The 17,846-nt window shown below is 38.3% G+C and overlaps 1 protein-coding gene and 1 pseudogene across 6 annotated transcripts in view; one reads left to right on the top strand and one right to left on the bottom strand.

The window, feature by feature from the left end:
* Positions 1–2,119: 2,119 nt before the first annotated feature.
* LOC133093032 (uncharacterized) lies at positions 2,120–7,453 on the bottom strand (annotated as a pseudogene).
* The window catches only part of MBNL1 (muscleblind like splicing regulator 1), a 173,008-nt gene continuing 162,565 nt past the window's right edge, over positions 7,404–17,846 (top strand). For 4 of the 6 annotated variants that reach the window (XM_061194558.1, XM_061194554.1, XM_061194552.1 and 1 more), the window contains exon 1: positions 7,404–7,622. The gene's annotated coding sequence lies outside the window, so the exon portion shown is untranslated. The remainder of the gene's footprint in view (positions 7,623–17,846) is intronic. The other 2 variants (XM_061194556.1, XM_061194555.1) reach the window with 1 other exon arrangement.

Raw genomic sequence — 17,846 nt, 5'->3', positions numbered from 1 at the left:
GATACATAGTGCTGAATAAATATTTGTTAAATGAATCAAGGAGCAGCAGGGAGCACCCTGATGCCTACATTAAGACATTAGAATTAATTTATGACTGTACTGCTTAGTTCCCACACTACTGGACAAGGCAAAGAGGGAAGAAGAGAAAAAAGACGTGTATATGAAGCTCCCACCATTTATTCATGTGACAAAAGTTGTTCTTATTCAGAAGTCCCTTTAGGACAGCAGTCCCCAACCTTTTTGGCACCAGGGACTGATTTTGTGGAAGATAATTTTTCCACAGGCCGGTGCGGGGTGGAGGGGCGATGGTTTTTCAGAATGATTCAAGCACATTACATTTATTCTGCCCTTTATTTCTATTATTATTACATTTTAATAATATATGTATATTATACAATGACAATTACATTGTAATATATAATGAATTATATAATGAAATAATTATACAACTCACCATAATGCAGAATCAGTGGGAACCCTGAGCTTGTTTTTACTTGCTACTCACTGATAGGGCTTTGATATGAGTCTGCAAGCAGTTGATTTATTATGGTGTCTGTGCAGTCAAACCTCTCTGCTAATGACAGTGTGTATTTGCAACCACTCCCTAGCGCTAGCATCACCGCCTCAGCTCCACCTTAGATCGTCAGGCATTGGATTCTCATAAGGAGCACACAACCTAGATGCCTCGCATGTGCAGTTCACAGTAGGGTTCACGCTCCTGTGAGAATCTAATGCCGCCGCCGATCTGACAGGAGGTGGAGCTCAGGTGGTAATGCGAGCGATGGGGAGCAGCTGTAAATACAGAAGAAGCTTCACTCGCTTGCCCGCTGTTCACCTCCTGCTGTGTGGCCTGGTTCCTAACAGGCCACGGACCGGTACTGGTCCGTGGCCCAGCGGTTGGGGACCCCTGCTTTAGGACATCGCTTGAGACATGGTCTGAAGGTAATTTCTGGAAACAGAAGGGGAAGCAGGAATAAGAGATGCCGACAAAACATCCAGAGAGAGAAAACCCACACAAAGGAATGAGAAAAAAGAAGGATGTGGAATATCATAGAAGCCAAAAGAAAGGAACTTCAGAAATAAATGAGTAAATAGATACAGTGGACGTTTAGGAAGAGAAAAATCAACCTTGCTATTGGCAATTTCAAATTTTTTTGTTTGTTTGTTTTGCATTTAGGAAGAAATAAGGCAATGGCCACATTTTCCAGATGCTTTTATTCTACATAGAACAGAGTTAACATGTAGAAATGTGTGGGTTACAGTCCATAAGATAGTTACACTATAACATTTATACTGTTAGATCTAATAGATACTGTTTTTAAAAGATTACAAGGAGATTCTCTGCTAAACCACAGCACACCATTTTATGAGATGGAAGAAAGTATTTCACAATATTACATGTAATTATATATTGTAAGGTAACATAATATAGGTAATATGTCCATTTTGACCTTCTGGTATCTGTTTCATACTTATTTTTGTAACATTTTTACTTATTAAAAGACCATTATTGTACATTTTCTTTTCCTTAATGACAGTCTGTATTAGAAGACAGTGTGTATATACTAGATAGAGTGTCTAGAAATGTATTACACATTAGACACATGACTTCAGGATCTGGGACGTAGGCTCAGAAATGCTGCACTGTGGGGCAGGAGGCTTGACCCCTTATTAACTGTGAGGTTTTGGTCAGGGGTCAATTCTCCAGTCTCTGTTACCTTATGTGACAAATGAGGATTATAATGAATATGAATGACATGGAGATATTATTTGCTTTATAAAGTTATATTATGAGGTGAAGTGGGGGGAAAAAACAGCACAAAATTGCACATGTAGTACAATAACAATTGTGTAAAAAAATGTGTTGAGGAAAACCTGGAAAAAAGTAAAATGTAATATTATCAGTGTCTATTTCTGGGAACTGGAATCACTGCTGAATTTTATGAAAATGTTCTGTCTTCAGTAATTTTGAGTTTTCTGTCCTGTGTTGAGGGAAGAAATAAATCTCTCTTTCTCACGCACACACATACACACACGCACACACATTTCACTTCTCTCAAGGCCTGGAGCTGGTCATCTTATGGATTCTCTTCAGCTCTGAGATGGAAGATTCTAATGTTTACTGTATCTCACTGCTATAGGCAACTAAATCACTCTCTTCTCTCAGGTCTTCAGCCATTTGCTGCCTTTGCCGTCCTGGCCAGAGCCCACTCTTCTGGTTTGCTCTCATTCTCAGCGGCAGTGTATTGCCTGCGTTCTGTTCTGCGATTAGACTATCAGGCTCCTGCACACAGCAGTCAAGTATAATCTAGTTATCTCTGTGAAAAGCAAATCTGGATCCTGTGCCAATTATACTGGCCCCCCCAACTCCAATATAACCAAACATGTCAATGGTTCCCACTGAGCAAAATTATCATGATTGGAGCTTTGCATTTTGAGTGCGATTAATTTTATTAAGATTCATTGATTCTCTCACTGGACTGTAAGCTCCTTGAGGTTAGGTACCCCATTAGTTTTTATCAGTCATGAGATTTCCAGCCCTAGCATGAGCTCAGGATTCAAGGTTCTAGACCTGAAGTTCCCACTGCTTTGAATGATTTTTCCCCAGATATTTCTCACTTCTTTGAGGACTCTGCCTACTTCTGACCATCTCAATCCTTGACCAACCATCCTGTTTAACACACAACCTCCCCTCCTTTTCCCCTCAACCTGCTTTCTTTTACTTCATAGTACTTACCTCCATCTGAAATTGCCTCAGATGTCTATCTTTTTCTACATATTTATTCTTTACTTGTTTAGTGCCTGTCTCCCTCTAAGAGACTGTAAACTCCTTGAAGGAAGTGATTGGGATGTGTTGTTCATTTCTGTAACCATACTGCCTAGAACAGGACTTAACACAGTGGATACTCCATGAACATTTGTGAAACAGAGGCATTGTGTGAAAGTGTTTTCTGTAAGGAAAGAAGGAAGGATGGGAAAATAGAAAGGAGAAAAAAAGAAAAAAACAAGGAAGAAATAGAGGAGGAAAGAATTATACTCCTAGAAATCTAATGTGGCTCTTCTTCACATTAAACTTGGGGAGCACTTATGCCTATATTAGAGCTTCTTGTTGCCCCAGTGTCTTTAAGAAAAATGATGAAAATAAATGGCCTGAATCAGAAGACATTGATGCTAGTTCTTCTCTGTCATGGTTCCAATTTACTTATACAATATTTTCTGGCCTAACAAGGGAACAGGGCCAGATGGGCTCTAATGTTCCATGCTCTACTAAAATTCTGTGGTTCTAAACCTTTAATTCTGAAACGTATTTGCTTTCTATTTCCCTATTTCTAGACGCTAAAATGATTATAATGAAGATTTAGATTCAACTTTTAGGTAAAATAGCTTAATTGAAAAATGCATGATAAAATTAATATTTTAACTCAGTTTTAATCTTTATAAACATTTTAAGACAAATATATTGGTTTTATATATTTTTACATTTATGTGTTTTGTACATTAAGTGGTATATATATTATATATGCAATATGTTCTATTACCTAACATACTATATATACACACAATAGAATATATATTATTTAAATACTAGGCATAATTTTAAAAACTTACTTGATATGTGAAATATATAAAGGTCCTAAACTAAATTTAGGTAAACTAAATTCATACAATTCTATCAAGTATATTTGTTCAGATATCTGAACAAGTTTGAATCCAGGCTACAGAAGAATGCTTCCACCCCCTTCCCTGCTGTGAAACTGAATGGAGATACATTTAATGCATCTACTTAAAATAGATTCACCATACGAAAGTGTTTCCAGTTCTTCATTGCCTTCCAGCAGCTTCTTCTCTTAACCATTTATATTTAAACATGGGTCAAAAATCATGGGGCCTGAATTTGGGTCCCAGTTTTGACACTATCTTGCAATGGATTCTTTTTACTCTGGTATAATAAAAAACAGTATTCCTAGATCTGTGATTCAAGACCTTTTCATATTTCGAGTTTTAAGAAGCATACCTTGGGATATTTTCATTTAGATGATTTGTTGGGGGAGGGGCAGAAAAGGCAAATATTTGCACAGCAGGAGAGCTTACTGAGCTATAAATGTGGTGTGTAGGACAAGAAAGATACAGTTCACACACACACACGCTTACCCAGTGCCGTAAAGACTCTAATTTGAATGAAAAAGATAAATGCTACCATTTCCTTTATCTGTATTATTGGTAAACCAGGTAGCTGATGTTATCTCTGAAAACCATATTCCTTAACTGTATTTCTATTGGGATTCATTGGTATAATTAAGACTTGAATGGTCTGAAATATTTCAGGAAACTGCAGTGAATATTCTTTCCTTTACCTGAAAATGTAGTTTTATTTCATCTGAAACTGTTTTCTATAATTTTCCTCTCCACCCACAAATGACATTCTTTTTATACTTATAGATATACTTACTCATGAGCCTATGAACTAAAACTACACTTCATAGAAGTAAGAGAAACCATAATGCTATCCTAGCACTGAGGGTGTATGATTGGTATTCTAAATGGGAACCATTTACTTTTTATTACTATAATGATTTTAATAATTTCCACAATTTGAAATGTGGTTAGAATGCCACTGGTAGTTGAAAGCTGGCAACATGATTTAATATTTTTAACATATGATCTGGTGTTTGCTGCAGTGCTTCAAAATGTTAAATGTCATTATTCATGTTATAGTATTATCAGTGATAATAAATTAAGCTAAACCAGTGGCAATGAAGTTTTATATCATAATTTATTTTGACTCACTTTGGAGTCCTAGGTTGACCATTGTTTTGTATGAGTTTTCTTATGTGAAATAACATTTTTTCCTCTCTTCTTTGTCATTTACTAGGATGTTTACTCTACTGTTTCTAACATTCAAGGGTCTTTCTTGTATTTCTTTGTATTCTGTTCAGTGGAGCAGAAAATTTGTCTCAGCTTCAATTTTTCTTTTGTTCCCAGAACATCTCCCCTCCTCCAGTGCTGAAGTGGAAAAATAATTTCCACTCTCGCACCACACAGGTTCAAAGTCTTGTTTTTCACCATGTTGCTCCCAACAGCGAATTTTCTAACCCACATGAAAGAAGAACACCAAAGCTCTAACCTGGAAGTCTGCAAGGGTCTGAGAACAATTGAAAATAAGTTCCTACAACCAGGATTAGCCCTCAGCGGTTCACTGGACATTCTGAGGAGAGGCACATGGAAGCCAGTGAGGGCACCCACCTGCTGGCACAGGCATAGGTGGCCCAGCTCAGAAGTCAAGGTCTATTGTCAAGGAGAATGGAGGCAAACCGGCGAAATTAAAAAGCAAGTAGCAAACAATCCAGTAGGCTAAGCCAGGGACTTGGGAGTCTCCTCCCTTCCTCATTCCCTGCATGAGTCATTTTTCCAGTCTGTCCACACCCATTCACCCTTCTTCCATCGGCCTCCACCCTACACTCCCATTCACCCTCCAAGCTGTTGCTACAGGATCTTTCTGAAATTCAAGTCCAAATTTCACCTATCATCTCCTTGCTGTGTAAACTCATCTAGATCATCACAGTTTTCAGAGTAAAGTTGAGACTCCTTGGATTAACTCAGACCTACTTTTAGCTCATTTGCTGCCACTCTCCTGTAAGTATCCGGCTTGCACTTCTAACAGAAAGACTGGCAGGTCCACTGTATTTGCCAGGCTCTTTTCTCCAATGGACCTGGACTCAATTCCCTTTATCTTGCTAATTTCTACACACCTTTCAAGGCACCTGTTAAAGTCACTCCTCCAGGAAGCTTTCCTGACTCTACTCAGGCCCATCTTGGGCTTGCCTTCATCATTTTAGCATTTATCCTTCAGGCGGAATTAATTGGTTATTTTTCTCTTCAGTAGTCTCTTCCCTAGTAGAGGTATTATCCTTGAGGGTAGGAACTCTGTGTTATCCATTCTCGAAATCTCTGGCATAGCAGGCACTTGATGTAGTTGTTGAAATGAATGCTGAATTAGAAGAAAAGAAGTCCTCATAGCTTGGGGTAGCTACCAATTGGCATATAGAGAATGCCCATGCCTGTTCTCTGAGAAAGTGTCAGTTTCCTTTTAAATTTGCTTCCACTGTGTGTGCGCTTGGGTACTTTTCAATGATTAACACTGAGAAGTGGCACCATCTAATTAATTTATTTGTTCTGGAAGGGAGCAGTGCACAATATTAACTCAGTGTTTTGTGGATCTAGCCAAGGGTCGAGAACGCAAGTCTGTTATTAATGCCTCTAGAAGTATTTTTGTACTTTAGCACCTTTCATGATGTTTTTCCTTCTCCTCCTTAAGCTGTCCCCACCCTCTCTAACACAACCTAACAAACTTGTAGGAAGTACATCGCACAGTAGCTAGCATTTGGTCCTAAACTGTGTCCAAAACATGGAAAAAAATGTTTTTAATTAGAATCATCATTGAACAAGTTATTCCCTAAATCCAAAGGAAATTCTGCCCTCCACCCATCTCTAAAACTTGATCACATAACGACAGTCCAGGATTCTTTCTATTCAAAGTGAAGGCAAGTTACATCTTACGACACCCAGTGAATTATGATTTGGGGCTGTGGTTTCCTTTGTTCCAGCAATGATATGACTTATTTGCCTCGGACTATTACAGTATTTCAGAAAATGAATATTTTATGTTGAAAGAGGGGGCTCTTCTTTCTATAAATCATATAATGCAGAGTTGGGAAGGAAGGGGATTTTCCATTCCAAATATTATTTACAAAGTAGATGGGAAGCTGGTATGTGAGTGTTCGTGCTTGTGTGACAGTAAGTTTTACTAAGGAATTCCAAAACCGTGGACACCCTGTTACTTGAGAAAGATACACACTGGCAGTCGTGCGGATGTCTTTCCCGCCTGTGGGCCATCCAGGTTCAAAAACTGTGTGGTGCATTTTAACGCGGCAGCCCCACCAGCTCCTACTGTTTTATCCTGATTTTGAGACTCACCTTCAGTCTAACCTTGCCGGCTGCCTTACCAAGTCCCATCCACGGGCCTCTTTCAACAACGAACCGATTTGTCGGCTCAGCCAGTCGGAAGGAGCAGAAAGTAGTAGGGGTGCGTCCTGTCTCCACTATAGCTCGGAGGTTATAATGCTGAACGTATAAGATGGAAGATACCACCGGGAGGCGGCGGGGATGCACCTCGCCAGCTCCAGCTCGGGTTTCCTTTTGCTCTCCGCGCCGGTCGGCGGGTGGCAACGACCACCCCCAGCGGACTTTGTTTGGTTGAGGGGCGACGAGGTGGCGGGGGGGAGCAGAGCCGAGGGGCGGCGGAAAGTTGAAGAGCGTTTTTTTCGCCGCCGCGTGCGTTCCGCGGCTCGACGAGTCCGCCCAGGGCTTCCTGGTGGGGCTGGGCCGGCGGGGGAGGGGCCGCGCAGCAGCAGCGGAAACCAGACCTCGGCGATAAGAGGCTGCACAGCGACATGCAACAGTCTTTTCACTGCAGCTGAATGAGTTGTGGCGCTCACAATGCTCCCGTGACCGGGAACTGACAAGTTCAATTTTAAATCGCGGGCCTCTTGGAATCATGACTCCCACAATGCCTTGGGCACTCGCTCGGCAGTCGGGCTGCCTCTGAAAAAAAAATGTGAGAGGTAAGTTTCCATTTTCACAGTTTGCTCGCGCTGGTCTGCTGCTCTGCATTGTTCGTGTTCTCTCGGGGCTGTACATGGCTGAAGGAGGAAGTGAGAGGAGGCTTGGGCCGGCTCAGCACGCTGGATGGTTTCCTATCACACACCATCTCGAGCTAGAGGGAAAGCGGGAGGTTGCAGCTGCAGCCCAGCTGCGAGGAGCCCTTCCCTGGGCTCTGCGGACACCGTCAGCACTGCCAGCTTCCCACTTGGCAGCCTAAGAGAAAGAAAGAGAAAGAAAGAAGGGGGGTGGTGGTGGTGGCGGATAAAAGAAACAGGTGCGTGGAAGTGTACTTACAACTTAACGACCTTTGTCGGGGGGAGATGCGAGTCCATCAGATGGGAGCCACGGTTTCTCCCAAGAGATCCCGCATCCCTGCCCCTGGGGCTGCCATCCAGCCCGGTTTTCATCTGGGCCAAATATGTGCACGCAAAGGTTAATTCTCTGCCTGCTACCCATAAATTACGCATGACATGTTTAGCTGGGCTTCCTTATATGGAGAGTGCTGTATTTCAGTCCAGTTTGCCTTTTGCCAAGTTTACAGGGCGGAAGAAGCCCTGCATGAGAGGGCTCTTTTTTTTTTCCCCATCGTTTTGTAGTGCGTCACTCAAAAACTGTAAGAAAAGTAAGTATAGGCGCTCTCAGGGTGGAGCCGCAGTTAGTTGACTGAATTGCTTTCATGAAAGGTTGAAAAGAATGAAAAGTAGTTAGGACTTGGGTTCTGGATTTTTAGACAAAAGCAGGACAAATATGTAGCGCGGCCTCCCCCCACCCCCTTTTCTTTTTTTAAACGGAGCCGGAATCTGTTATTGGTAGTAATGTGTCATGTGAGAATACTTTGATTCCAGAGCCTGTAACACGAGCAGGTATATGGTGGAGCTTATGCTTGCCCCTCTCACAGCACTTTACAACTAGAGTGGTGGAGCTGGAAGAGTAATTGTGTTCTTAAATCTCTCCTGGGCCGGGAGAATATGCGGCTCCTAGGATTCTGTGCTGTATTTCCGTGGAGTGCGCTTCCCTAGGATTAAGATTGAGTAAGAAGCTGCCAGAAAGGTTATTGGCACTGCCTTTGCTGTGCGTACCCACCAGCCCAGGCACAAGCCGATAGCAAATGGATGGTAAACTCTGCTGTACTCGGAGGAATTTCTCAAACAAATTAATACACTGAGAGAGAAGTCATAATTAATGCCTTTGGATTTGCAGGCCCTCTGCAATGTGCTTTGAAATACTACACCAGTGGGACACGGTGTTCCCCCCTCCTGGGTTTGAACACAGCGCCTGTTTATACCCAGAGGGTATTTAGTACGTAACTATTCTATACCAGCATAAGTGATCCACTCCATGTTATCTCTGTGGGTTCCTGAGAGCGTTGGTGTTTCTCCCTGTCTTGCTGTTGAGATAAAATGTTATCACTGAGACAAGTTAAAATGAAAGTTCAAAGACTGTAAAATTTATCCCAGGAATACTTAGTTCAGTACTTAGAATGTCTTAGATATGGTGCTATAGCTGGAGACTCTGAATAAAGTTATTTTGTAGCCTGTGAAAGCACATTGTCATCACTTGTATCTTTGCTTTCTTAAAGTTGGTGACAAACACAGCTCAAAACTGTGTTTTAGGAAATCTCCAGCTTTCTGATTTTCATCAGTGTTGTGTATTTGCATGGGGGTGAATTATTTTTGGATTACTAGTGTGTTGTTAGGCCTTCTTTCAAAAGGTAGACAAAGCTTTTAGTTTTATTTGTTTAATGGGGGGTTTCTTTGCAAAAGTTGCCTTTTGTGTTTTAAGGAACAAGTTCGGTCAGCACCAGAAAACCTGTTTATCCATTCGTCTTTAATTACAGTGTCACTAAAGACGTAATAATCAGGTTGTATTATTACTAAGAGACTCAGAAAACCTCACGTGCCTAGTTTAATTTTTTTTTCCTCATGTAACTAAGAACAAATTTGTGTGCAGACACACATCGTGTGTGATACTCTATGCAGCCATGCCAACAGAGAATCCAAAGTGTTTTATGGTTTGAGATATTATTGCTTGTGTTTACATTTCCACATTTGGGGCAAACTTAGACTCCAAGTTGAATTCATTAAATTTTGATTCCAACATTCTGTTCTTCCTCTGGGCACAGAATTCCTATGAAATGAAACACTGGGTTCTGTTCCAGAACAAGAACAGAATATCCCAAGGTTTCTCCTGGCGGGGGAGGGAGGGAGTAAAATCGTATTTCTGATTGAGGAAGGGTGTATTACTTTTTTATATAAAATTTCCTGTCTTTACTGTAAGCAAAAATATTGCCCTTGCATTTATCATTGTCGCCATACATTAGGCCTGTATTTGATATATCTATTTATGGAAACAGAGAGAATAGCCTTGCTGCACCTTCTGGCTTTCTGCTTGGTGATAGAAGATGCAGAGATTAGAGAATATCTCAGATCTTGCTTAGAAGAAGGTGAAAAGAATAGGTGATTGGGGTTTCTTACACTCGGAGGCATCAGGGTGGGCAGTAGGTATGAAGGTCAGGGGAGCAGACGAAGGAAGTGAAATATAGTCACTTAAATATTTGGTTCAATATAAAATCCTAATGGCAATACCAATCACAGAGGATGTTACATAGGGAGATTTTAAAGTGTGTGGCCTTTTAGGCCAAAAAGCTTCATATTTTTGGAATCTAGAACGTGCTGTCCAGTACAGTAGCCATTGGCCACATGTGACTGTTGAGCACTTGAAACGTGGTTTTCTGGATTGAGGTTTGCTCCAAGTGTAAAATGCACACTGGATTTTGAACACTTTGTACAAAAGAAAGAATATAAGACATCTGATAATATTTTTTATATTGATTATATGTGGCAGTGATAATATTTTGGATATATTGGTTTCAGTAGAATATATTGTTAGATTAATTTCACGTGTTTCTTTTCACTTTTTAAAAAATACTGCTACTAGAAAACTTAAAATAGCCAGTGTGGCTTGCATTGTATTTCTATTGGACAGGGCTGTTCTAGAGTAAAGCAAGAAAGCACTATTCTGGTAGAAAGCCTAAAGAGTTTGCTCGTCAAAACACAATAAAATGGACTTTTATTTTTACAAGCTAAAGAAGTTTATTATACATAGGAATACCTCATCTTTCTTATCCATTGTAACCAAAATTTGAGAAAACACACCACCTAACGTCTATTTTTGTATCCTCAAAACTACTATTTAGTTTAGAGATTTAATGGTGAGGTAGTAATAACAGAGGAAAGGCTTATAATTAGGGATGAGTCTTAACACCTCTCAAAGGCCAGAATAGAGTATGATTGCTACTTAGGAACATTTTAGAGACACTATAGTTATCATTTGTCCAAACACAAACGAGTCACTAAAATTTATTTTAAAATAGAGTTTTCAGTAAATAGAAATTATCTTCAAATGCTTCATATATATTTTCCTTTGCTGTGACTTTCCACCCTTAGAGAATAAAACCCCAAATAAATCCAAACAAACTCCTGACTGTATGTTAATCGAAGATTAATGAATTCACAAGAGTGAAAGATTTTTCACCTGTAGGGAAGAGGGCATTGTTTTGAAATGTTAGGAAAGGTAAGAATACGTTTCTGTAGTAATGTTCTGGGCTTTGAGGAATTCCTATACACGGAGACATTGTCTTTATAATTTGAACACATTTTGAGAAAGCATCTGACTGGTAAAGCACAATGGCCTAGGTCCTGGAAACATTCCTTTCAGATATTTTCAAAACTGAAGTACATTTTGCCATGCACAGTAAGTGTTAAACTGAAAAAAAACGTGGTTCCTTTCTATCCATATAACATATGCTTACTTTTATTTCCTTGAAGGATGCCAAAGATATAAGACAGGTTGGATGCCGTGAGTTCTTTGGTGGAGGGGAAGAGAGCAGGTTTTATGGAGAATCTGAGAAGAGTTGCCTCCCGGCTTGGTGCCATCTTGAATCTGTCCCCCACTACAGGAGGCATAACTGCCATTAGTGTCAATGCATGTGTGGAGCCTGCGGGAGGCAATGATCCCCATTAACTTTGTAGATCATTTCTGATGAGTCATGGAGCAAATTCACTAATGGTTGGAGAATTATTGATCGCAAAGCAGAGGATTCAAGAAGAGCTATTGACATAGGGCACTAAAAGTCTCTAGACATAGTTTGTACTTTTAGAGGTGAGGTAGGGAACTCGGGGTTTATGTAGTAGTGTTTTCGTATTATAAAAATATATATTTATATAAGCATTACAGCTATATCCTTGGAAAAACACTTAGCAAATACGAGGTTATAGTTTTCTACATATTATTGTTAGTCTTTTAATGATTTCATTAGATCTCTTTCAGATAATTATTCATATTTTCTGAGAGGCATCTTATCCCTTCTGCCTGTGACGTCCATAAAAATGAAAAACCTTTGAAGAATTTATGTTAGAGTTTTAGGCATTCTGTATTTGTTACTTTTCCCACTATTTTTGAGATCTTGCTCTAGGATTCTGTGGTGATCCTTTGTCAAAAAGAGTTCAGGATATATTAATCTCAAGATGAAATGTAGGCATATTGGATAGAGTGGAAAATTACTTTTCCACCGAGATCAATTATTTTAAAAAGGTGAAGGTATTTCTGAAATAAGTATCATGCTTCAAGTAGTGTATATGCTCCAAAGGAAAAACTGTCATCTCTTTGGACATTGTTTTAAGAAATCGAGAGGTGTATCTTTCATATACCCAAAGAGGTGAATAATAGCTAATAAGGTACATAGTCCCATCAAGTGTGGATACAATTTGTGTGTGAATGTATATATGAAGATAAAACTTTTCCCAAGGCAATGCCAATTTATTCAAATCACCTGGATATTAAATAACATAATATTATAAAAAAGAATTGTGATAACACCATAGTAAAGCAATTATACTCCAATAAAGATGTTAAAAAAAAAAGAATTGTGATAAATACTACATAATCCAAAGGCTAATGTCCATGCACGTGTCAACTCCATTCCAGTCCCTCTTTAGCCAAATTCACAAAATGACAATATTTCTTCCTCCAAAGGATTCTTAAAAAAATTTATCTTGAGACTGGATTGTCGCTATATTTCCACTTTTAAAATAGTTGGGGAGCTCTTAATTAAGAATAAATTTGTTTTAAAGAGCTAACAAGATTCTAGGATCATGGGAACATGTTTAATCATGTGAAATAAACATTGCATGCTGATTTGAGATATTATTTTATTTTGTAAAGTTGATTCATAGGAAAATACGTATTTTGGCAAAAATAGCAAGCTAGGTTCAGTGAGATCTACCAAACTTAAGATATACCTTGTCCTCAAAGAGGTGGCAGTCTGGTAGGGGAAGTAAGAGTTTTGAAAATAACTGTAAAGTGGAAAGTGATGTTTCATAAGCAGAGGCTAGGTAACATGGTATGGAAGTTGAGATAAGGAAAGGTACATCTTAATGTAGCTCTGACCAATACACGTAATAAAGGGAACAAACAGTTCTAATGCATTAATAGTGGAAAACAAAAGGTATTCTTTATTTTTTAACATTATAAAAATATTATTCTGTTAAAGCAGCATTAATTATATCTATTTAGTGATATTTCCATATTTTTCATATGTATACATTTTACATCCAGACATAATTTTCATACATGTTCTAGTTCAATTATTTAGTTCATTTTGCTGGTAGAAATATATAGATTTCCAAACGTCCTATACTAAAATATTGATAGCTTTGTCATTAGTATTACTGTTGAATACCATAAAATATCAGTTTTTGAAGCCACCAAATAGTTACAAATGTATCAGAAACCAAAGTGGGTAACTGGGGTGAACAGTGGATGTAGAAAAAAAATTTTTTTTTTTTTAACCCCACATTTGTTTATTTATTTATTTTTGGCTGTGCTGGGTCTTCGTTTCTGCGCGAGGGCTTTCTCTAGTTGTGGCGAGCGGGGGCCACTCTTCATCGCGGTGCGCGGGCCTCTCACTATCGCGGCTTCTCTTGTTGCGGAGCACAGGCTCCAGACGCACAGGCTCAGTAGTTGTGGCTCACGGGCCTAGTTGCTCCGCGGCATGTGGGATCCTCCCAGACCAGGGCTCGAACCCGTGTCCCCTGCATTAGCAGGCAGACTCTTAACCACTGCGCCACCAGGGAAGCTCAGGATGTAGAAGATTTGTTCAAGAGAAAGCTAGGTTAAAAGTAAGCTGATAATTACAAGGTTGTTTGCTAAAAAATCTATATACTAAAGTTAAGCAGTGGAAGTAATACTAAAATATACCAAAAACCCAGTGATTTCATTTTGGGAAAGGAAATGTATAATATATAATGAACAGCAATGAGAGAACTGTATATTAGCAGGGAGATTTTAATCGGAGACAGCCAGAGTATACAATTTAATGTGACGTTGAATAGAAGAAAAGTGAAGAAATAAAAACAAGATATAGTTGATGATTTCAGGCACTGGTAGAAGTGTCACAATTGTGAATACAATTTTGTGGGTTTTTAAAAATAATTCATGAATATTTTAAGTACATGGTTGTGAAAGATGTGGTAACATTGTGTATACTTACTGTACTCCAAATCCCTGCATACTGACATTTGTCTACAATGATTATGACTGAATAGACTCCTTCAGAAAATTCGAAAAATGTATGGTAACAATAGTATATGCAGTGGGAGTGTGAGGAAATCTAAACAGTGAAAGACTTTACAGTTTAATAGTCAAAACACGTCAAAAGCAGGTTAAATAACAAGAATGCCAAATAAGGCATTAAGCAGTTCATATTCATATTTAGTACATCATTAAAGATACTTTTTGAACTTGACTTAGTATTAAAACTTACAGACCATACACAGCTTACTGTATCCAAAAAATTTAATATAATCGAGTATTCAACAATCTGTTTATCAGCATTGTTGATGATAGTAATAATGATAGGTTAACATTTTATTTGTTTCTGTCTTATCTGATTACAGAAAAGAATTACCTTTACAATGACCTTTCAGCACTCTAGGTGGATGGCTAGCTCTTACCCTAGTAGAAAGATAGTCTGGGGTGGGATGGTGATAGTCAAGTTAGGCCACAGGCCACAGATATAATAGGAGGGCAAATGGCCAGCTGGGGGAGGGAAAGTTGGAAAAAAAAGCTCTGCGCCATTGAGTTTGCAACTCAGTATTCTCCACAAAGATTCCCTCATTGATATTTCTGTTTATTAAATTTTAGTTTCAAAAAGCCATGCTATGAAATGATACATCAGTTTCTATAAACAGTATATCTAAATTTGTTTTGAAAGTACAATCTTTGTTGCAGTGCAGGTAAAACAACAAAAACAGACCTCATTTGGGGGTAACATGTTTTGAAAAGTGGAACACTTTGTAAATATAAGAGGTGATACTGATGTTATTATTATCATTTAAAAATTATCGTATCTTTATATATTTATTGCATTTTGTCTATATCTTGAAAGGAGTAATAGACTTTGGGGGGTGGGGCACAAAAGTCTCACAATGTATAGATTTTATTTCACCAAACCAGATGTGACTAGGTATGTGGACTGGGAAAAACCATTTACTCTTTCCATTGTTTAATTCTTACATCTGCGAAATTATAAACATATTAATAATAGAAGTGCCACTTGCTATACACTTTTTTACAAAATATCTCATTTAATCTTTCCGACAGCTGTAAAATATCCCTTATGACTTTTATCTTAAAGATGACTAACATGACTAGAAAACACTTTTTGTAGTTTGCAGAGTTGCGAGATCTTTTTTTCTTCTTTATTCCAACGTCCATGTTTTTAACCAATTTTTTGTCTTGCTTGCAGTCATATACAAAGAATGGTGATGAGGATAATAACTTTAACAATGATTACTAACATCTTGAACTACTTTCTTTGTGCCAGGGTGAAGTTTATGAATTAATTCACACATTCCTCAGAACAGCCCTATGAGATGGGTGCTGTTAATATCTCGGTTTCAAAGATGGGGAAACTGAGGCACAAAGTTAATTGCCCATGGTTTCTTAACTAGGAAGTGGCACAACAAGGAGTGGAACCAAGGTAGTCCAGTTCTAGAGCCCATGCTTGTATGTCAAAGAATAAAAACAAAATTTAAAAAATACTTGTGTTGGGTACTGATAGGAGATTGAAACTGTAAACATTTGGAATAATCCAGAAGAGTAAAACTTTCTACAGCATTTGAGGAGACGCTAGAAGAATGGGTAGAAAGTAAGAGGAGAGAGAGAAAAGGCCTAGGGAGGGGCAGTTAACAGGGTAGAAGAAACGAGGAATCAGGTGGGAAAGGGAGATAGGGGCTCCACTTTGGATGGCACTGAGGACCAGGTAGTAAGTTTGATTCACGATGGGAACATTAGGAGACATTTGCTTTGGCAAGTAACTGTACAGGAGTTGTGTTTTAGTGACAGTTTTTAGAGGAAGAATAGGACACACATAGGATGAAGTGGAGATTGTAGGATAGAGATGAGGGACTAAAATGACAGGAGAATGAAAGGGACATGTGTGCTAGGGAAAAAGTGACAGGCTTTGGGTCCACAGGCTGTAGCAGCTGTTAGATGTGGATGTTAAAGGTGATGGGAGGTATTAAAAATGATTTTAAAAATATGGTAAGAATTTTAAAAACTTTTCATCCAAAATTTTTAAAACTTTGTTAATGTTATCCCTGTTCATCACATTGCTCCTTGTGAGCTCTTTTAGTATAAAGAACTGTATTTTAAAATATCAGAGAAAAACACTTAAAATTATATTTTATCAGGAACTATAACTTGGGTAAGTGGAAGATACCTGTTAAATTCTTAAAACAGTTCATTTCTGTGTCAAGCTCTTTTAAAAGACAGGGTTGTTAAATTCTTTATTCCAAATTGGTATTTCTAAAGTAAGCGTAATTTCATCTTTAGGGGTATGTTGTTGTTTGCTAAGAAATGTCTCATTGACGGCTAGGCAGTTCTGGTCCCCTGTTAAAAGTTCATGCAGAACACTGGTGTAAATGATCCTCAGTGATAAACCAGGTGGCAGATAGATACATGATAAAACAAGTTTGCAATGTGCTCAATGTAGCTGACATTTATACTTCTCAGACCTTGCTATTTTAGGGAAGGTATCAGTGTAACTGTGATATTCTTTTTCCTGGAAATAAAGATCCTTAATAATCAGATGTTCTTATAAACAGAATGATTTACCTATGGGAATAAATAAGCAGTTGCATTGAGTTAACAGTTACCTGGAGTTGTGAGGATAGTTATATTTCAAATAGAATAGAAAGCTTTGCAGGAGTACTCGTGGGCCTTTTTACATAAGGTACTTACATGCTTTTTACAAGTAAATGGCTTAAGAGAGTTTAAGCAGAGCATGTCAGAACAATGTATTTAATACACATAGAGAAGTTCTTATGAAATCAAGACAGTTTTCAAGAAAAAGATTCTATTTATAAATATTTACCACTTTATTTAGATGGTCTATATCCACAGAAAATAATTTTAAAATTGCGCTGTTTATGTCTTTAAATGTAACATGTTTATGTAGAGCTAGAGAAAATAACGTTAACTGTTTCATTTTGCCTTTTGTTTATATGCCTTTTAGTATTACGTGAAAACCACACTCAGAACATGTCTTTTTCTATTATTAGACTTTTTTTTTTTTGCCTTATCTGGTTTTGGCCTTGTGCTACAAAGATACGGTAAAAATCTGTTTTTGTTGAATTATAGATAATGCTTAGAAAATTTCATCCTAAAGTAACTAAGATTAAATAGTATTAAAATTAGAAATTCTTCTTTGCTTTCTCTATTCACTGGGCCAATCTTAACTAGACAAATTTACTCCAAATTATTTTGAGCCATTATTTGAATTTTTATTATTTGAAAATTCCAGGGAAAGCTGCATTGTCAACTTAATGGCCTTCATATAAGGCAATTGGTCTTAAATACCTTATCCAGAAGACTTTGAGAGATTTGATGAGCATCGCAAAAGTGAACAACAGGGAATACAAGCAAATCTTTAACCCAGGTGTAGAGTCTCTCTGAGGTATTGCAGGACCTTTCCAAAAATTAATTTGAAATATCCAGAACAATAATTGAGACTATTGAAAAAAGTGTACTTCAAATGGAATTCTGCGTAATGCTTTCTGGGGGACCACATTCACTGAAAATTGTCCGTGGGAGATGACCCTCTCAGAGAAATATAGTTTGAG

Source organism: Eubalaena glacialis, chromosome 6, assembly GCF_028564815.1.
Source record: "Eubalaena glacialis isolate mEubGla1 chromosome 6, mEubGla1.1.hap2.+ XY, whole genome shotgun sequence".
NCBI classification, from domain to species: Eukaryota; Metazoa; Chordata; class Mammalia; order Artiodactyla; family Balaenidae; genus Eubalaena; species Eubalaena glacialis.
This window is presented reverse-complemented; position numbering and strand designations above follow the sequence as displayed.